At 37.2% G+C, this 22075-nt stretch overlaps 1 non-coding gene across 1 annotated transcript; it reads left to right on the top strand.

Annotated features, from left to right (window-relative positions):
- Positions 1-18673: 18673 nt before the first annotated feature.
- LOC129668627 (small nucleolar RNA SNORA5) lies at positions 18674-18773 on the top strand. The gene has a single exon (XR_008718950.1). It is a non-coding gene; the product is annotated as a small nucleolar RNA SNORA5 (small nucleolar RNA).
- Positions 18774-22075: the final 3302 nt, after the last annotated feature.

The raw sequence follows: 22075 nt of genomic DNA, 5'->3' as shown, positions 1-22075 counted from the left end.
CACTTGCCTTACTCCATATTTTAAAGAAAGTTATTTGAGTTTTTGCACATGTAGTACAAGGTTGCCTATAGAAAGGATCATCCTGAGTGAGTTGTCCCAGAAGCAAAAAGACACATACGGTATATACTCACTCATATAAACATACAACATAGAATAAACCCACTAAAATCTGTACATCTAAACATACTAAGCAAAAGAGAGGACCTTAACTAAAATGTGCAATCCCCATCCTGAAGGGCAAAGGGGATGGACATCAGAAGAAAAAGAAAACAGGAAACAACCTAGGAACCTGCCACAGAGGGCCTCTGAAAGCCTCTGCCATGCAGACTGTGAAAGCAGATGCTGAGCCTGGTGGCCAACTGACGGGAAGAGTGAATGAAATTTTATGTAAGAAGTGGGAAAGAGTAAGAGCTGGAGAGGACAGTAACTCCACAAGGAGAGCAACAGAACAAGAAAATTTGAACACAGGGAACTTCCCAGAGACTCATACTCCAACCAAAGAATATTCATGGAGATAACCTAGAACCTTGACAATGCAGCCACTTCTGATGAGAACTGATAGACTAAGATCAGAAAGAAGAAGAGAGGACCTCCCCAATCAGTGGACATGGGGAGGCGCATGCATGCAGAAAGGAGGGGGGAGGGTGGGACCGGGAGGGGAGGAGGGAGGGCCTTATGGGGGGCTACAAAATGAATAAAGTGTAATTAATAAAAGTTAAATTAAAAAAATCATCTATTATTTAGAGGTATGTTCCATCTTCTCCAAATTTCCTCAGGACTTATATCATGAATTCCCATTGAACTTTCTTAAATGTATTCGCTGAATCTGTAGAGGTAATCCTGTGCTGTTCAACCTTAAATTCATTATGAAAGATATTACATTGATTTATTTGTATATGTAGATCCAATTTTTGCTGTTGTATTTGCTGAGATGAAACTAACTTGGTCATTGTGTATTATCTTCTTACTGGGCTTTAAAATTCAGTTTGTAGTAGGTTATGAACAATTTTATATCTATGTTCATAAGGAAAATTGGTTTATATTTGTATTTTGTTATGTGTTTATCAAAATAACTTATTGGAAAATACTGGCCTTATACAATGAGTTCGTTAGTGCTCCTTCCTTTTCTATTGTGTAGAATAGTGTGAGAAATGTTGACATTACATCTTTCCTAAAATTTACATAGAGTAATAAGATAATATATACACACCTTAGCTTTTCTCTGTTTTAAGCCATAGTTACTACTTCAATATACGTGTTACTTGTCCATTTAAATTTTTATACCTTCTGAGTATATTTTTGGTAGGTTATTAAATGTAAAAATTTAAATCCATATTTATCACCCTGAACAAAACTAAAATCCAAGTGGATCAAAGACCTCAACATATAACCAGATACTCTAAATCGGTTAGAAGAAAAAGTGGGTAAGACATTGGAACTCATTGGCACAGGAGACAACTTCCTGAACAGAACACCAACAGCACAGAATCTAAGAGCAACAATCAATAAATGGGACCTCATGAAACTGAAAAGCTTCTGTAAAGCAAAAGACACTGTCATGAGAACAAAATGACAGCCTACAGACTGGAAAAGGATCTTCACCAACCCTATATCTGACAGAGGGCTAATATCCAGAATATGTAAAAAACGAAAGAAGTTAAAAAGCAATAAATCAAGTAATTAAATTAAAAAATGGAGTATGGAGCTAAACAGAGAATTCTCTGTAGAGGAATATAAAATATCAGAGAAACACTTAAAGAGATGCTCAACATCCTTAGCCATCAGAGAGATGCAAATCAAAACGACCCTGTGATTTCACCTTACACCCATCAGAATGGCTAAAATAAAAAACTCATGTGACAACACATGCTGGAGAGGTTGTGGAGAAAGGGGAACCCTCCTCCATTGCTGGTGGGAATGTAAACTGGTACAACCACTTTGGAAGTCAGTCTGGTGCTTTCTCAGACAATTAGGAATAGTGCTTCCTCAAGACCCAGCTATATCACTGCTAGGTAGATACCCAAAATTTTCTCAATTACACAACAAGGACATTTGTTAAACCATATTTGTAGTGGCTTTATTTGTAATAACCAGAACCTGGAAACAACCCAGATGTCCATCAATGGAGGAATGGATACAGAAATTGTGGTATTTTTACACAATGGAATACTACTCAGCAATCAAAAAGAAGGAAATCATGAAATTTTCAGGCAAATGGTGGGATCTAGAAAAGATCATTCCGAGTGAAGTATCCCAGAAAGAGAAAGACACACATGGTATATACTCGCTTATATAGACCTACAAGATATGATAAACATAATGAAATCTACACACCTAAAGAAGATAAACAAGAAAGAGGACTCAGGGTAAGATGATCAACCCTCACTTAGAAAGATAAATGGGATGTGCATTGGACAGAGGAGAAAACAAGTAACAGGGCAGGAGCCTACCACAGAGGGCCCCTGAGAGACTCTACCTAGCAGAGTATCAAAGCAGATACTAAGACTCATAACCAAACCTTCAGCAGAGTGCAGGGAACCATATGAAAGAAGGCAGAATTAGTATGACGTGAAAAGGATAGGAGCTCCACAAGGACCAAATATATCTGGGCACAGGGTTATTTTCTGAGACTGTTTCTCCAACCAAGGACCATGTATGGATATACCCTAGAACCCCTGCTCGGATGTAGCCTGTGGTAGCTCAGTAACCAATTGGTTTCCCATGGTAATGGGAACAGGGACTATTTCTGCCAGGAACTCAATGGCAGGCTCTTTGACCTCCCCATACCCCAAGGGAGGAGCAGTCCTGCTAGGCCACAGAGGAGGACTTTGTAGCCAGTACCAAAGATACCCGATAAAACATGTTCAGATGAAAGGGGAAGAGGTCCTCCCCAATCAGTGGACTTGGAAAGGGGCAGGGAGGAGATGAGGGAGGGTGGGGTTGGGAAGGATTAAGGAAGTGGGATATAGCTGGGATACTAGCTCAGTAACCAAGTAGTTTTCCAAAGCAAGGGGAACAAGGACTATTTCTAACAGGATCTCAAGGGCAGGCTCTTTGTCCTCCCCTCCCCCCCCCAGGGGAGGAGCAGTCCTGTTAGGCCACAGAGGAGGACTTTGCAGCCATCCTTGAAGATACCTGATAAAACAGGGTCAAATGAAAGGGGAGGATGTCCTCCCCTATCAGTGGTCTTGGAAAGGGGCAGGGAGGAGACCAGGGAGGAAGTTGGGGAGGGGGAGGGAATGAGGGAGCAGGATACAGCTGGGACACAGAGTTAACAAATTGTAACTAAAAGTAAAAATAAAATAAAAAAAAAAGTTAAAAAAATAAAATAGTATTTGAACACTGGATTAATTATTTAAAAAAAAAAAAGAAAAGAAAAAAATGTAAAAAATTATAAATGCCTTGAGGATTTTCTAAATTTTTGGAATGTTTTTCTCAATGTAGTTCCTGGATATTTGGCTTTAAGTTGAGTTGTTTTCTTTTTTTTTTTTAATTTTATTTTTTTCTTATCAGTTACATTTTATTAACTCTGTATCCCAGCCGTGTCCCAATCCCTCATTCCCTCCCAGTCCCTCCCTCCCTCCCTCATCTCCACTGTGCCCCTTTCCAAGTCCGCTGATAGGGGGGACCTCCTCCCCATTCATCTGATCCTGTTTTATCAGGTATCTTCAGGACTGGCTGCAAAGCTCTCCTCATCATGAAATTTGCAGGCAAATGGTGAGTTATTTTCTTAACATCTCCACTTTCACCTCTATTTTTCTTGAGAGATAAAACAGTTTTGCCCTTCTTATGATGGTGACAGAGCAGAGAGAGAGAGAGAGAGAGAGAGGCACACACACACACACACACACACAGAGAATAGATGCTAGGGACGGGATATAATCATCAAATCATTTATGGATTTATAGATTCAATCCTCATGTTGCAATTACTTCCCCAAAGCTCAACTATCATGTAAACACTAAGCACATAGTTTGAAAGACAGTTTAAATAAACCAAAGTAGATTTATTTTACATTATTTTTCTGTTGTTGCAAGACTAAATATGTTACTTTTATCTATGAAGTTATCAGTTTATAACTCAGGGACAGATGTTAAATTCCAAGAAAATACTTGATAGTTGGCTTATATTTTCCTACAATTTTGTTTGAAGGAATGTTCTGTGTCTTACCCAGGGCCACTGGATAATGAACTAGTTGAAGCATAAAAAGGACATGAGAATTTTCCTCCTGACAGCAAGACTTTTGTACTTGTGGAAAAGAAGATTACACAGTAATGCTCTGGTAACCAGGTAGAAGATTTCTATCTACATCCAGCTGCTCCTTTGCTTTTTCTTCTGATTCAAAAAATACTCAAGTTTATTAGCCACCATGAGCACTAAAAATAAAAGAATGTGTTTCCTGCCATCATGCATGTTATCATATGTAGCTTGAGGACAGTAGCATAAGAGCTGAGATTTTTATTTTATTTTATTGCAATTTCAAAGCCATTCTATTTTATTAATTTATTTTTTATTAATTACAATTTATTAATGTCATATCCCATCTGTTGCCTCCCCTCAAAGGCATTCTTTTACTTCCTTTTCACATCTCTTTATAATATGAAGAGAAGAACCTATACACCTAGTTTAGTTAAGTCACCAGAGTGAAAGTGTAACGATTACTCACACTGCTTTTTTTAAATTATTTTTATTAATTACAGTTTATTCACTTTGTATTCTAGCTGTAGCCCCCTCTCTTATCCCCTCCCAATCCCATCTCCCTCCCTCATCTCCTTCCATGCCCCTCTTCAAGTCTATTGATAGGGGAGGTCCTCCTCCCCTTCTATCTGACCCTAGCCTATCAGATCTTGTCAGGACTGGCTGCACTGTCTTCCTCTGTAGCCTGGTAAGGTTGCCCCACCCCCTCAGGGGGAGGTGATCAAAGAGCAGGCCATGGAGTTCATATCAGAGACAGTCCCTGTTCTCCTTACTAGGGTACCCACTTGGACACTGAGCTGCCATGGGCTACATCTGAGCAGGGGTTCTAGGTTATCTCCATTCATGTTCCTTGGTTGTAGTATCAGTCTCAGGAAAGACCCCTGGGCCCAAACATTTTGGTTCTGTTGTTCTCCTTGTGTAGCTCCAGACCCTTCCCCCTTCTTTCATAAGATTCCCAGCACTCTGCCCAAAGTTTGGCTATGAGTCTCAGCATCTGCTTTGATACTTCCCTTTGATATTTAGATAATGGGGATTACTTGTAGGATTTCTAACTCACTGAACTGAATGGGAAGCACACCTACAAAACTACTGAATTTAAATGAAGGAAATTAATTAGTATAACGATATCTAACTAAGTAAACACACAAAACAAACAAGTAACAACAAAATAAAACCCTGGGAAGCAGTGCCAATGATCTGAAGTTACCTAATATTAAGTTGCTTTCTTCACAGCATCTACTAAGTCCACACTGTACATAACTTTAGAAATTCCTGATCTTTTTAAACATATTTCTTTTGTTCCACAAAGATGTAATCTTTGTGTTGAGGTTACTTTGTATACTCACAGAATATTAGGGTTTTGATCAATCAGAGATGTCAGAAAAAAAAGTCTTTGTAAAATATATTTTCTTTATATGTGTTTGAATAGGTTCAGACTTAGTTCTGACTCAGTTTGCTTATATAAATATTTTATATTGCTTTAAAGTATGTTTTATAGTTATAATCTTATACATTAATAATATTTTGTATAAAATTATTTTTCTGTTACTAAATAATCTACTGATAAAAAATATCTATTGTATTTCATAAAATCTAGTATAAAGTATTCCAGAAAATAATTCATACTCTTTTCATGTGTTGAAATAAACAATGATTGTGTTATATTTTAAAAATTAATGAAATTAGAGAATATTAGCTACTGATACATAACCATTCTAAATCTGTAGTGAGAGAAAAATTGTACCTAAATGAATATATTTAAGCCTGTATCACCACATAATACATCAGCCAGATTGTGGTTTTAGAACATTTCTAAATGATTAAAGATGCATTATTCATACATATGACAAAGAATACAAATATAATATGAAATATAACCTGCACAGCTTCACATCATTTTTAAAAGAACATAGAAAGTAAAACCACTTTTTTTTTAACTGAGAAAAATCCTAAAATCTCAGATGACACAGAATTTACTGTATAGCTGTTAGATTCAGAAATTAAACAATGAAAAATGAAAACCTTCTTATCTGTCAAAATAATTATGCTCATAATGAAGATAGAATATGAAAGCAAGGATGTTTATAGCATCACTCTTGATTCAATGAGTGCACAAAAGCTTTAAATAACCATTATCATCATGCTTTACACAGTTAATGATTTAGCCTAACATCATAGCACTGTAAAACAGCACATACCTGAATGCCAGTGTCAATTACAACACTGCATTTGAAGACTGAGTTCAGAACAAAGGATTTGTCCCATTTTTATTAGAACATTAAATCCAAAGGAAAAACAATCAACAGCAAGATGATTTTAAGGATGTGTGAATTTTATAGGTTTTTGTTACATGTTTACAGTGCTTAAAAAAAAAACAAGACGTAACATATGCAACATTAAATATAAAATACCTTTTGTTTTGTTTTGTTTTTTTTTAAATTTTGGTTGTTTGTTTTCAACATGTGCGTGTCTGCGGGGCTTTTTCTTCCTTCTTATTTATTTATTTATCTATCTATCTATCGATTTATTTATTTATTTATTTTTACAATTTATTCTCTTTGTATCCCACTTGTAGCCTCCTCCCTTATTTCCTCCCAGTCCTACCCTCCCTACCTCTTCTTTCCTTTTCCCTATCCCTTAGCCAGTGAGGGAGGAAATCCTCCTCCTCTTACTGTTTCACTCTAGCCTATGAGGTCCCATCAGGACTGCCTGGATCCTCTTCCTCTGTGGGCTGGCTAGGTCTCCCCACCAGGGAGAAGTGATAAAGGAGCAAGCAATGGAGTTCATGTCAGAGATGTCTCCTTGCTGCTTACTAGGGAACCCACATCGAGACTGAGCTGTCCATAGTCTACATCTGGGCAAGGGAGCCTGTGCACTCTCTAGGCAGGTCTTTCATTGATGTATCCCCTTTGGATCCAGCTTTTTTTGCCTCTGTTGGTCTCCTCCTAAGGCTCCTGTCCTCTCCAGGTCCTTCTTTCTCCCCATTATTCCACGAGACTCTGTAGACTCTGTCCAAAGTTTCTCAACGGGCCATGGTACCAAGGTTTGGCTGTTAGTTTCTGCATCTGCTTTGATCCCCTGCTGGGTGGAGTCTTAGAGGAGATGTGTGGTAGGTTCCTGTCCTATTCTCTCCAATCGCTTCCAGAGTCTATCCTGCTTGCCCTTCTGAATGAGAATTAATCCTCTTCCCTAGGGTCCTCTTGTTGTTTAACTTCTTTAGGTCTGTAAACCTGACCTAATATATTTTAATGCAAAAAAAAAAAAACTAAGTAAAATAACATGATTTTTTTGTTTGTTTTTGGTTTTATTGTTTGTTTGTTTTTGAAAAGTCAAATGTGTAAGTATTTCGATGTCAGTTTTAATTGTTCATATGGTTGTAAATCTTATTTTTTTCATGGCAGTTCTGTAACTTTCTCATTCAGCATTTACTTCTCATTCACTTTGACTATCTATAGATATTTCTATGTGTTAACTGGGACAAAAGCTACCAAGCATAGCCCTTGTTTGGTTCAATCACATCCTCATTACATTTCCTGATAAGAGTGCCTGTTTATTATGTATAATATCCCTTATTCATTTGCCTCAGAAGGCTTTATAAATGCACACATCTGTATTACTGACTTCTGTCATGGCAAAGTTTTGGTTTTCCTTGGATGTCTGAAGGGCATGCTTCTTAACGCCCGCTCCCAGCTGTGACTGTGTGTGACAAACAGGCCTTATTTCTTCTAGATGCTGCTCTTCATGCAAGCCATTCTGCTTGGCCATAGTTGGGAAAGCTGGTCATATAGTTTTAATGCTTTGTTTTTAGGTGTAAAAAATATCATTTAAAAGAATCACCCCACAAAAAATTAATTTATTAAATTATCCAATTATTTTCAAAGAGATGTTGAATGCACTGTTGGCTTCTCTGTGACACTTTTTTTTTTCATTTATACTCCAACTTATAAGACAATTATAAATAATATCTAGCATTTGTTTTAAGGCCCTTATTTTCTGCCATATGTTATGCTATTCTAGATACAAATTTGTTGAAGACAGATTTGGCTGTAAGGAGACAGACAAATGCATCAACGTGCACAAAATAACGGAGGGTCCTGCCATTTCAGTCTTCTGTGTGGTCAGGAAGGGAACCAAATGAAGACCATGAGTCTGTGTCAATGTGAGTCATTGTAATGGAATGCTTATACTCTTCATGAGAAAGAAATGCAGATTTTAGATGATGAAGGAAAAGAGCATGCACTTAACAGAGAAGAGACTTGTAATGCCAGGATGCACAAGATGAACAGGTACATTTTGTAATGAAAAAGGTAAGAGAGAATTAAGAAATGAGGCATGGCATAAAATGGGTTGCACCATTCTGCATCATAGCCCTAAAGAAGCTGTGTTAGAAGGCTCATGAATTCATTGATATCTTGGACTTCAAAAGTAAAGAGAAATAAAAGAAGAAAGTGGATATATGTCAAATAGAATTGCACTGGCAGTATAAATACCTGTATGATTTAAGGTAAGCTTTTTAACATTACTTTTTAGAAAAAAAATGTTTGCTTATCTGGGTAAAGTAGATGAAGATGCAAGAAGTATAAAATATGAATCAAATCTCGCTGTTTAAGCTAAAATAGTAAGAGGGGATAAAAATAAATAAATGAGCCAACCAAGGATATGGAGATTACAGTGTCACAATAAATAAAACGTGAAATTTGAAGGTAAATATGCAGGAGAAATACAAAAAGGGAACAATATTTCTAAGTGTCCAGGATGGTCAGTGGGAAGAAGTGCGACATTCTTGAACATGACAAATTCGTGGTCAGTGTGTGTTTGAGAGACATCATTTTGCGATTGAAATACATTCTATCTTAGCTGCCAAAGTGATGTTTCAGTGGAAATGTCAGGTGAACTCTGAGACAAAAGATAGACATGGAATTAGGTTTATAGTTATCAGTACTGATCCTACGTCCCAATTAATTCACTAAAAAGAAAACTAGAAATATACTAGAAATAACTAAGAAAAAATGTGAGGTGATTCTTTTTTTTTAATTTTATTTTTCTTATTAGTTACATTTTGCTAACTCTGTGTCCCAACTGTATCCCGCTCCCTCATTCCCTCCCCAACCTCACCCTCCCTCCCTGGTCTCCTCCCTGCCCCTTTTCAAGTCCACTAATAGGGGAGGACCTCTTCCCCTTTCATTTGACCCTGTTTTAACAGGAATCTTCAGGGCAGACTGCAAAGTCCTCTTCTGTGGCCTAACAGAATATGCACTGAATGTATGACAGGAGTCTACCAGAAAAGGCATCTGAAAGACTCTACCTAGCAGTGTTTCAAAGCAGACACTAAGACTCATAGCCAAACCCTCGGCAGAATGCAGGGAATCGTATGAAAGAAGGGGAGTTAGTATGACATGGAAAGGATAGGAGCTCTACAAGGACTAAATATATCTGGGCACAGGGTCTTTTCTGAGACTGACACTCAACCAAAGACCATCTATGGATATAACCTAGAACTTCTGCTTGGATGTGGCCCGTGAGGTGATTCTTAATGAAGGAAAATGTTTTAATTTATCATTTTAAAAGTTTTGATTCATAATTGGTTGGTAGGTCTTGTTTTTTTTTTTGTTTTTTTTTTTGTTTGTTTTTTTTTGGTTTTTTTTTTTTTTTTTTTTTTTTTTGGACTGTGTTGGAACAAAAGTGCCTACTTCACCCTAAGGGAGCAAAGGAGAAGAAAAGCCTGGGGTTCCACTGCCACCTGGGATGGCACATGCAGTTTCCTAATGACCTCCTGCTTGGCCTTTTGAGTCTCTTAACAATTATTTGGAGCAATAACACCAGCTTAGAGGCTGAGATGTAATATTTCTTTCCTGAACATCAAAGGTCTAAAATATATCAATACTTTCAACAACCACATACATCTCAGCAATTGATTCTCACTATATTTCAGTGCTAGTCCCTGAGTATTTGGGACAATGTTATTCTCTGAGAAAATAGAAAGAAAGAAAGGCTGTAGGAGCAATGATGGAAAGGAAACAGATGGAAATAACCACACAGGATGTCTATGATAATTAATGAAAAGGGGTTTTATCTGGCTCCAAATGTTACAAATGTCCATTATTTGTCTAGGTAAAACTAAGATACAGTTATGTATAACATAGTATATGTTTATAATATATAGGAATAAATATATAATGTGTATATAGGTATATATGTATGCATTTATATATACCTTAACTAGATTCGTACAAGTGTATACAATAACTATATAGGAGATCCATAGAATAATCACAAACTTGTGTCTATGTATACATCATAACTATAAAAGTTTGTTATAAAAACTTAAAACATACATTTCATAAGTGATAGAAAATAACCTTCAAATATCTTGAAAACATATTTGAATAAATCTGATGGGACTTTTATTTATTCAGCTCATTTTAAATATTACTCTCTCCTGTTGCTCCAACATACAGACTAAATTGGCACACTCTCCTTTTAGTCAAATTCTTCTTTATCCTGTCCACTTTTTACCTAATCCAGACAACTTTGAAATATACACCGGCATAAAATTTCAATCCACTGACACAAGTTTCAAACCTGTTGTGAGTTCTTTTTTTTTCTTCAGAATAAAGATGTCTCTTGCATAAAAAGAAGTCAACATAATCTTAGTTTGCATCTGACTTACTTTAGAAAAAGAAAATTGTGCTTCTGCAGTATTATACAATGATTTTTCATAATGTATGCAGAATGAATAGAATAAGAGCAATCTATACCACTGCATAAGAGCCTTTTATGTGTCCTGAATGAAGATTTGCTCTCTCATAAACAACAGATGATTATTTTATGATCTAATAGCTGTAGCCATCTGAGCGCACAGCTTCAATAGCTGATGACATGAGGCTGCTTGAAGTCTTCAATCAAGAAAAACCCCAGAGTCCTCAGGTCATAAAAAGTGCAATGCAATTAGGGTTTCCACTGGAGAAAATAGCTTAATCTAATTCCATTTATAAATAACAAAGGGAACAGTGACAGCAATTTATCATCACTCAGTGCCAAAGAAATGCACAGGAGAGAATGAGCAGAAATACAAACTCCTGAAGGCTGTGTGCCAGCTCTCACTGTTGGTTTAGATCTCCAAATCTGCTTGCATTCCATTTGCAATTGAAAAAAAAAAAAAACTGAAATATCCTAGCTTTATTTGGGTGTAACTGAGAAAAGTAGACACATTCAAGATGTGCAATTTTTTGACATTGTGTACATTTTGGAGTGATTATCAATACCAAGCAGGTTAGCATGGACACTGCTTCACCTGTTTGCCTATGGGCATGTGTTTCTGCCATGAGTCTTAGGGTGTCTAAATCTGAAGCTCAATGGCAACCCACCTGGAACTTGCTTGTTTCCTTTCTCCTAAGCACTAGTCTATGACCACATAATAAAAACCCTGTCTAAAAACTCACCCTCTTGGTGCCCCTAAATTTTATTCTTGGAATTTGCAAGATCAATCTAGAAGACCAATCTAGAACCGCAGAGTGACTTTGGTGATTTTTGTTTTTCAGAGAGAGCCTAGGCCCCCAAATTATGGCTCACCTGAGACATACACACACACAAAAAAAATATTTCACTTACATGGCCCCTCTTTTCTCCTTTATCAGTAGATAGTTAGGGTCTTAGTTAGAGGGCTGGGTTTTCAAACTCTGAAGTACAGGCTGCTTTGAAAGTAACTATGCAGATCAAATCAGAATTGCTCAGATCCTCCTGTCGCAGTGTCCTTGATATTATGTTTATTACAGACACGAACTATCAATCTAGGCACTAGCTTCTTATTTTTAACAAATTTAACACCCACTGCAAAATTCCTTATAGCTACATTCTAATATATGTAAGATGAATAACTATGAAAGAAATTAAATATTGTTCTTTAATTAAGATATGCATGGGGTACTTCAAAATTGTATTATAATTTTCTGCTTATGTTTTAAGATACAAAAACACATTTAAGCTATTGAAATGTTACCTAATTTTCTTTACTTGTACATGTAGTAATTTTGTTTTTTATTTTATTTGCTTATTTAAAGCCACTTTGACACTCCTCAGGCAATTCTGCACACCACTTCTTTTGGAACTGTCAAAGTTGCTCAGCAAAAATCACTTGAAGTACAGACAAGTCTACTAGTCCATTGAAGTGCTCGTCATGTGCATCTTCACACAGACATAGGACGTGTTCGCAGCAGTGCAGCCTCGTCGTGGTGCATAAGCCTGGGGATGCTAGCTTTTAATGTGAGGCATTTCCAAACATCCCCTCAAAGAGTGTATCTAGTTGTTTATTTATTGATCGGTCCACACATGTTTTCATCTGGCACAAGAGCAAAGCTGAAGTACATTCACTCTCAGAGGGCGGGACATACCCATTTAATCTCTTTCAGCGAAGAAATTACAATTGAATGGAGAAATTTTTTCACTTTTTAAGACTAAACCCAAATGTCATCGCCCACCCCATACCATATATATGCTTCCAGACCCTGGTGCTGTAGAGCCCATCTGGATAACGCTTAGTATTTGGGCCTGTGTGACCACACAGGGCTAATCAGCACAGTGGGGAGAAATTCCTGAAAAAAGGGGAGTCAGCCACATAGGGAATCCTTGAGACCTTTCTAGTGAATCAAAAGAAAAATAACATCTTGAAGTAAGTATTCTGGCAGGTTGTATTTAAAATAATATTTCAGTGAAATACACAAAACAGAAGTATATAAAAAATTTCCTAGTACCCTTTCTAGACTTTGCAAGAAACTAGTGAAAACAAGCCTTTTGAGGAGTTTGCTTTTACTTCAAATCAAGTGTTCTATATCATTTGTATCATTGGGTCAGTAATTCACTAACTGAAGGGTGAAATTCCAAATGATACCTATAATCTTAAGAATTTCCATAGTTGTCTTTCTGTAGTTGGTAGTGAATTTACTGAGGGTTAAAAAAAAAGTTATATTTTCCAATAGTCCACTGCAGAGCAAATAAGGTTCCTATACCATTATTGGAATTCTTTTTTTTTTCCCATAAATTAGTAAAACTGCATTTATGGTGTTTTCTTATATGTTTGGTTTAGAAAGTTCTGAAAAGAAACATGGATGCTATGAAAACAAAATATTTAAAATAAAACATTCAATGAAATATGCCAAATTAAAAAAAAACATTTTATTTTATAGCACCTTTAACAACTCCCCAAAAGGCATGAAATCACTTTGTCTGGCATCTGATTTTCTATATGAATATTGAGAGTCTATTCAGGTGTGAGAGGTAGCACAGTGGCAGAGTAGTTGTTTAGCGATTATGAGGCCAAGTGTCTAATTCCTATTAACCACACCTTACAGCTTTCCACATCCCAGACAGGGAGAAAGGACAGAAGCACTACTGGACCAGAGAGATAGTTTAGCAGGTAATTACACTTTTCACTGAACTTTAGGTCCCACGTAGTGAAAGAGTAAACAGACTTTTATAATTTGTCTTTTGTCTCCCTCTACCTATACATGTTCCTTTGAGCCATGTCCCATCCTCTCTGGTAAGAAAATAACTAACTAAACCATTCAATAAATAATTGTTTTTAAAGTAAAAATGTATTATCCTTATCAAATCTTTACAATCCATGTCTTCCATATCTCCTTACCTTTTTATTGTAAGAATCCTGTTTGTTTTCCCATCATCCAGGACTTTGTTGTTCTGGAATGTTCCACTCCTTTTTTCAGAATAATTCCTACCTTCATTAACTAACCCTTTAACAGCACATTTTTGATGTCTTACTCTTTCCATTTCTCCTTCTAATGGCAAGGAATTTATGCCCTAAAAATTAGGTCCACTACAGTACTACTGCAAACTCATAAAGGTAAAGGCTTGTACGTTCACTCTTGTACCAATAATCTATCTTCCCAGTGACATGAAAAAATGTTTAGACTATGACTATTTAATCAACAAACAAGAACTATACACATTAATAGAAACAACATAGTTAATTATAACTTTTACCCTCTGTAAATAATTTCTGGGCTACCTCTGCTCTACAAAACAGACTTTCTTCTCTTTTTCTTTCAATTTCTCTAATTAAGTAAGCCTAGCTTATACATTTGAAAATCATTTTTTTCTTTAATAAAAGAAAGGTAAATTCACTATAAATATACTAAGTGTTCACACACATTTGTTTTAACATTGTTTTCTGGTTTAATCTCCATATACTGACCTAGTTATGTTGAGTCGGTATTAAATAATCTTTAAAATACACCTCATTCATAGTAGTTACATTATAGAACATGAATGGAAATGCCTGCCTGTCTCATAAATTGTCAAAAACTGTAGGTGATAGCAGGTTTAATGAAACAACATGACAGAGGCTGCAAGGAGGCTAAATGAGGACCTGACAGCTTCAGAATTCAGTGACAGGTGGCAGAAAACTGGGATGTGAAGAAGACAGCACTCCCTGTTTAAAAAAAAAAACAAACTATCCTTTGTTTAATGAGCTGGTAGCTTAGTCGATAGCTTGACATGAGCATTGTTGGAGAACTGCACCATGAGGGAAAAGCTGAGAAGGCCAGAATGAAGAAAAAGTCATAGAAAGTCCTGCATTTCTGGCAAACTATGTGTTGGTAAGCATGGTTACAGAGAATATTATGAGCATCCCTGTATCTTCAAATACCTAGCAAGAGTGAATAAGAGTTGACACCTTAGTCTAAAATGTCAGAGTCTCTGACTCCATTTGTGAGTTTTCTCCAAGCAGTTTCTAACTTACAGATGCTACATTAAGGTGTCAGATTCACATGGAGTTATTTATACACAGATAATACTAAATCATTTTTTTAACATATGGCTAGTCTGGGTTTCTTGGATTCAATTTATTGAAGAAACTATATTTTTTTAATCCAATATTTGTTTTTGGCACTTTTGTCAAAATGGTGATTGTAGCTGTGTAGCTTTATTTTTGGGGGTCTCCATCCTATGTTATCCATCTACATGTTTGATTTTTGTTTGATTGTTGTTGTTTTTTTTATCTACAAGTACTATACAATTCATATTACTATGGCTCTATAGTATAATCTGAGATCAGACATTGTACTATTTCTGGTGTTTTTATTTTAGTCTATTTGTTTTGGATGATTGAGGCCTTCTGTGCTCTTACGTGAATTTTAGCTTTTTTTGTTTGTTTTGTTTTGGCTGCTTTTACCAGAGCATAATTGAAATTTTGATGCATCTAATTTTTATGTCACTTCCAATAACACAGTCATTTTTAAAATAGAAACTCTTCTGATCAATAATCAAGAATACCTTTTCATCTTCTAATATAGTCTTCAGATTCTGTGTTGTTATAATGTTTTGAGAAAGAGGTCTTACACCTAATTTGTAGGTACATCTCTACATAGATGTTTGTTTCAAAATTTATGTTAGAAGTCTAATATCCATTTATAAGTGAGTATATACCATGTGTGTCTTTCTGCTTCTGAGATACCTCACTCACGGTGGTCTTTTCTTGTTACCACCATTTGCCTGCAAATTTCATGATTTCCTAGTTTTTGATTGCTGTAAAAATATCATTTTTCTGTATCCGTTCCTCCACTGAGAGACATCTGAGTTGTTTTTAGGTTCTGGCTATTACAAATAAAGCTGCTACAAACATGGTTGAGCAAATGTCCTTGCTGTGTACCTGAGCAAATTTTGGGTATATGCCTAGGAGTATACAGTTGGATCTTGTGGTAGGACAATTCCTAATTGACTGAGAAAGTGCCAGACTGATTTCCAAAGCTGTTGTTCAAGTTTACATTCCCAGTAGCAATAGAGGAGAGTTCTCCTTTCATATAATATAGGATAATCATACTAAAATCTGTACACCTAAAGACACTAGCCAAGAAGGAAGACCCTTAGTAAGTAAGATGTTCAATCCTCAATCAGAAAGGAAAACAGGATGGACATCAGGAGAGGGTGAAAACAAAGAACAAGACAGGAGTCTGAAACAGAGGGCTTCTGGAAGACTACTCAGCTGGGTATTGAAGCAGATGCTGAGACTCAGCCAAAATTTGGGCAGAGTGCAGGGAATCTTATGAAACAAGGGAGAGATAGAAAGATCTGGAGGGGACAGAAGCTCCACAAGAAGAACAACAGAACCAAAAAATCTGGTCCCAGGGATCTTTCCAGAGACTGATACTCCAACCAAGGACCATGCATAGAGATAACCTAGAACCCCTGCACAGATGTAGCCAATGGCAGCTCAGCCTCCAAGAGGTTACCACAGTAAGGGAAATAGGGACTGTCTCTGATATGAACTCAGTGTCTGTCTCTTTGATCACCTCCCCTGGGGAGAGTACAGGCTTTCTAGGCCATAAAGGAAGATAATGCAGGCAGTCCTGATGAGACCTGATAAGCTAGGGTCAAATGGAAGGAGAGGAGGTCCTCCCCTATCAGTGGACTTGGGGAAGGGCATGGGAGAAGAAGGAGGAAGGGTGGAATTGGGAGTGAAGGAAGAAGGGGTCATAAGGAGATGCAAAGTGAATAAGTTGTAATAAATAAATAAATTAATTAATTAAAAATAATGTTAATGAAATGTTTCTCAGTTTATTGGTTAATAAATAGGTTACTGGTATTAAAGAAACTTTTTTTCTTTTTTTAAGTTTTTATTTTATCATGTTTTACAATTTATTCATGTGTATCTCAATTGTACCCACTAGCTTTTCTCATTTTGGTCCCATCCTCCCAACCTCTTTCTCCTTATCCTCCTTCCCTAGTCCACTGAAAGGGGGAGTTCTCCTCCCCTACTATCTGACCAGAGCCTATTAAGTCTCATCAGGACTGTCTGGATCCTCTTCTGTGTTCTGATATGGTCATGACACTACGGGGAAGTGATCAAAGAGCAGGCAACTGAGTTCATGTTACAGACTGCCCCTGGTTCCCTAGACTGAGTTATGGGCTACATCTGAGCAGGGTGTCTATGTCCTCTCCATTGCATGGTACTTGGTTGATGCATCAGTCTCTGTGTGGATGGCATATCCTTCTCAATTATTGCTACACTGTTTGAAATAGCTAGGAAACAGAACCTAGATTCTCATCAACAGAAGAGTAAGTGGAGTAATGTGGTACACATATAAAATGGAATTTAATTCATCAATAATGGAAAATTTAATCATGGAAATTTCAGGAAAATGAATGGAACTAGAAATTATTGTGTTAAACACAATAATCCAAAATTAGAAAGAAAAACACTTCATGACTTTTCTTTTGAATGAAAGTTCCCAGAAAGAAACTACAGCTTCAGCTCGACCTTCTGCAAGGCTAATTACTGATTGGAACGTCAATGCCTTATTGGGAGATTTGAAAGTCGAAGATCTGTAGCCTAATTACAATTCATTGTGGGCTAAGTTTAGCCTTTTACATAGCCATTGCTTGCTTACCTCTTTGTGGGACCTAATATTCTCTGACTCACCAATAAAATCTATTTAGAATGAATTAAACAAGGTCACATTTTCCACCAACCGAAAGTCTAACGATGCCACTAGGTAACATTTGAGGCCACAAGCAGAGGTTTCCTGACTTTTCTTCAATCTCTATATTTAATGTTTCCATCACTGTATTTTAAAAGTGCCTGGATTTATGATTTTCTGCTAGGTTACTACAAAAAACATCAAACTGTTACCACACTAGGACATGAAATACGAGGTTACCAAAATCTATATTCCCTGGCTATATTCACACATGTTTAGGACTTGAATAACTAATTTTTAAACCTCTTTAAGATAAAAGTTGTGATTTTTTGTGAGGACAGTCTGTCAGTTGCCTCTCAATAAGATGTTCTATTTTGTGAGAGTGAGCGTGTATGTGCTTGTGTGTGTCTGTGTGTGTGTGTCTGTGTGTGTGTGTGTGTGTGTGTGTGTGTGTGTGTAATTAGAAGGGGACCATGAGAGAACAATAAGCTATCTTGAAAGAAGGGAATCAATGAGAGAATAATGGAGTATATAAAATTTGTAGACAGAAATAACGTATAACAAATGATACCATATAAAAAGGACTGGGAGATCATGGAGGTGAATGGCAGAGGGGAACAATCAAGAAATATGTAGATATAGATATAAATGAGATGAATATATATATTATATGATACAGTATATATGATGAAAATATCAGAATTAAGCTTATTATTTTGTCACTAGCTTAAATATGTAACTAAGAAAGAAAAAGGTGATTGTTATTTGGAGCAGTGGAAGTGAAAGCATAAGAGATCCATTCACAATAAATTTTTTTCCTGAGAAGCAGTCCAGTCATGGAACAATTAGAAATGTTACATGTAAAACTTAATATTTAGAGATTAAATAGAAAATAGTTTTACACAGATTACCAAATATTAACATGTGTATAGTTTCAGCCATGTTACAGCTGACAGTCCATAGACAAATTATATTTCATTCAATCACCCAAGCATGCTCTGAAAACATCCTGCATGGGGCAGAACTCTTGGTGTCCTGTGGAACTGTTTGGGGGAACAATGGAGTTCCTGTCCTGGAGAGGACAGGAACCCCACTAGAAGACCAACAGAGACAACTCCATGGGGGCTAACAAAGACTGAGACATCAACTAAAGAGCATGCCTGACCTAGACCAGGTAGCCCTGCCCACAGGTAGCCAACAGGCAGCATAGTCTTCATATGGGGTGCCTGACAAGTGTGAGTGTGTGTGTGTGGTGGTGATGGGAGGGGGTTCTAATGTGGATTCTATTGCCTGCTTTTGGTTCATTTCTCCCTGGCAGCACTACCTTTCCTGGCTGTAGGGGATAAAGATATGCTCAGTCCTGGTGTGACATGTGCTGGAGAAGGTTATTGTGGTTGAGAGGAGAGCTGCCATTTTCTGAGGGAAAGGAGAGAGGGGAAGGGGACAGGAGGGCAAGTAGGGAGGGATTACATGTGGGGATAGAGGGGATACCCTTGGGATCAAAGTAAATAAACGAATATAAAATTAAAAAATGAGAAACTGAGAAAGGTACAAAATGTGTTCATGATCATAAAAAGTCACAAAAAAACTCACCATAGCACTTACCCCTCTTTCTTTCTTGGAGGCTGGCCACAGGCAAGTAATGACAACACCAGGCTCCTCCTTTTGTCCCCAAGAACAAAGTATCTCTATTCCTCTAACAATCCTTGTGTCTGTAGCATTCCCTCTAACAGACAGAAGAACATGGTAACTTCAGTTTCTGCCTTCTAGGCTCAGTTCCATGCCAGTTACATAATGAAAAACAAGATCCAATCACTTTTGAAATGTTGGAAATGCAGTCACTGAGAAGAGAACCTATATCAACAGGTTGGCAGTTGAGGGATGACAGATTGAACCTACAGGTTCTTGGACAGATCTAAATGAAACTAAAGCTCAGCCTGGAAATATTTATCCAGCACAAACAATAGTACTGTTTGCTGACTCCAGTTTGTTGACTCCAGCCTTGTGTACAGTGTGTGTGTAGAAGTCTCTGTTCCTGTTTGTGTGCCTCTGTACATCTTTTAATGCTTTCTAATTGAAGAGCTCTGGGGAATTTAGTGGGCATGAAAACACATAAAGAACTCCTTGAATTGGGATAAAAATTGCCATTTAATGATACTATTTGGAAAAACCCGATCACAAATGTGAGCAGTCTCTAATACAGTTACTTAAAAAAAATAGGAATCTGGAATCTCCATCAAAAATGGATTTTTGAATAGTCTGTTTTTTTCCAAAGTGTGTGCAGTATGACATATTTTACATGATCATTCAGGGATTAAAACTCAATTGAATGAGTTGCATGCATGTTATATTTCTTGTGCTTTGCTTCCATGGCCTGTCAAAAGAGGGCCTGGTATTTGCAACGTATCAAAGAAAATCCCGGCTCTTTGCAACTAACTGAAATAATAATCATTAAATTTGCAGGCAAATGGTGGGAACTGGAAAGGATCATCCTGAGTGAGCTGTCCCAAAGCAGAAAGACACACACAGTATCTACTCACTCATATAGACATATAGGATAAACCTACTAAAATCTGTAAACCTAAAGAAACTTATCAAGAGGGAGGACCCTGACTAAAATGCTCAATCGCTATCCCAAAAGGCAAAGAGGATGGACATCAGAAGAAGGAGAAAATAGGAAACAAGTTAGGAACCTGCCACAAAGGGCCTCTGAAAGGCTCTGCCCTGCAGACTATCAAAGCAGATACTGAGACTTATTACCAACTATTGGGCAGAGTGCATGGAATCTTTTGAAAGAAGTGGGAAATAGTAAGATCTGGAGAGAACAGGAACTCCACAAGGAAAGCAACAGAACCAGAAAATTTGAACACAGGGGTCTTTCCTCAGACTGATACTCCATCCAAGCACCATGCATGGAGATAACCTAGAACCCCTGCACAGATATAGCCCATAGCGGTTCAGTGTCCAAATAGGTTCCATAGTAATGGGAACAGGAACTGCCTCTGACATAAACTGATTGGCCTGCTCTTTGATCACCTTCCCCTGAGGTGGGAGCACCCTTACCAGGCCACAGAAGAGGACAATGCAGCCACTCCTGATGAGACCTAATAGACTAGGATCAAAGGGAAGGGGTTGAAGACTTCCCCTATCAGTGGACTTGGGGAGGGGCATGCATGAAGAAGGGAGAGGAAAGGTGGGATTAGGAGGCGAGGAGGGAAGGGCTTATGGGGGGATACAAAGTGAATAAAGTATAATTAATAAAAGTTAAAAAAAGAAAAAAATGCAAAAAAAAAAGAAATAAGAAGAATGTCTAGGGAACTATTTTGCGAGGCTAACAGGAACTTCTGACAATGGGGTTTAAAATCTCTCATTCCTCGTGCACTAGCTTTAAGTTATGTGATTATTAAGAGTTCCTCAGACTGCAAGGCGACCACCATCGGTTGCCTGATTCACTAACCTTATCCTGCTACCATTGTAGTCACTTATGAATGTCACTTGATAGTTTGCTTCTGTCTATTCTCATCAAGTTTATTACATGAAATTATGAATTTTAATGTGAGTGTTTCCTAGCTGGAAGATAATTTGCATAGCAGTAACATTTTCCTATTTCTTTCTTCCCATTTCTGGGCCCCTTTTAATTTTATTTTCCCTTTTTATTAAAAATAAGATTATTTTCTTAAAAAACATATCCTAATTACAATTTTCTGTCATCCCTCTGCTCCTCCAAGTTGATCAAGCCTCCTCTTCCATTCAAATTCAATCTCTTTCTGTCTCTCATTAGAAAAGAGCGGGCTTCTGTGTCCCCTACAACATGCTAGTGCCACAAGATTGTGTGTTTTGTATGTGTCTAAGTGAAGAGTCTGCACTTTCTCACTGCTTTTACTGGAACAGCTCGAATCTTTTCAAGGTGCAGTTAAACCTACACACTCCAGTTTCATCACCTTTTTCAACATTCTTCTTGCGTTCATGTTGTTTTCATTTCTCTATTGAATCTTTTAAACTATATTAGAATCATCCTGCTATCATTTTTACCGACATGACATAAATTCAATAGATTAATAATGGCATGGCTTCATATTCAGACTCTGAAGAAAAGCCCAGGACTCAGGTATAAAGAGCCTTCATACACTCCTAGAGGAAGGGTAAACTAATGTAGTCTCCATGGAAACCAATTCAGTTAGCATATGATTCAGCTGTACCTTGTTCTCCTGGGGTTCCTCATCCCCTCAGGCTCTTACTCTCTTTCTGCCACCTCTCCTACAGTGTTTTCTAAGCTCTGGGGATGGATTTTATGGAGACATCTAATGCATTGATCTATGAGTAAGTGTATCATTAGGAAAGGAATCATTTTATCAATACCATTTTTTTTTTTATTTGTGGGCTTCAAGACCAACCAAACATTAATTGGTTACTCCAATCAGCTTTGTGACACAGCTGTGCTGGTGTAT

This window comes from Psammomys obesus, unplaced genomic scaffold, assembly GCF_907164565.1.
Source record: "Psammomys obesus unplaced genomic scaffold, mPsaObe1.curated_primary_1811, whole genome shotgun sequence".
In the NCBI taxonomy this organism is placed as follows: Eukaryota; Metazoa; Chordata; class Mammalia; order Rodentia; family Muridae; genus Psammomys; species Psammomys obesus.
The sequence above is the reverse complement of the archived record's forward strand: the minus strand, read 5'-3'. Positions and strand labels throughout refer to the sequence as shown.